This window comes from Theobroma umbraticum, unplaced genomic scaffold, assembly GCF_002168275.2.
Source record: "Theobroma umbraticum cultivar Fairchild unplaced genomic scaffold, ASM216827v3 scaffold_477.0, whole genome shotgun sequence".
Taxonomy (NCBI): Eukaryota; Viridiplantae; Streptophyta; class Magnoliopsida; order Malvales; family Malvaceae; genus Theobroma; species Theobroma umbraticum.
The window spans coordinates 156,516-156,897 of NW_018397294.1; positions in this window are offsets into that span (position 1 = coordinate 156,516).

A 382-nucleotide genomic window follows, 5' to 3' on the forward strand; every position below is an offset into this window, starting at 1 on the left:
AATAAAAGAAGTTGATGGGATTTTAGAAATTAGGTTATTTGGAGCCTATTTAAGAGAACCTTTTCAGAGATTTTGAGGAGGAGACACCAAGCAACTATTCTGGAGATTGGAAGCCAAGAACAAAGCAAGAAACTAGAGAATTGGGGGAGAATCAAGATCACAAAGCTCTAACTATTAGTTTCCTTTCTTTACTTTTGTATCTTTTTTTATTTCTTTGACTTGGATTCATGGCTAAAATTCTTTGAAATTGTCTTTATTAGATATAATGAAGCTAATTTATTTTTCTAGGATTGCAATCGAACTCACATGTAATCTAAATTTTTAATTTCTTTCTTGCTTATTTTTCAATGGGATTTGAATTGTTTATTCCAATTTGTTCTTA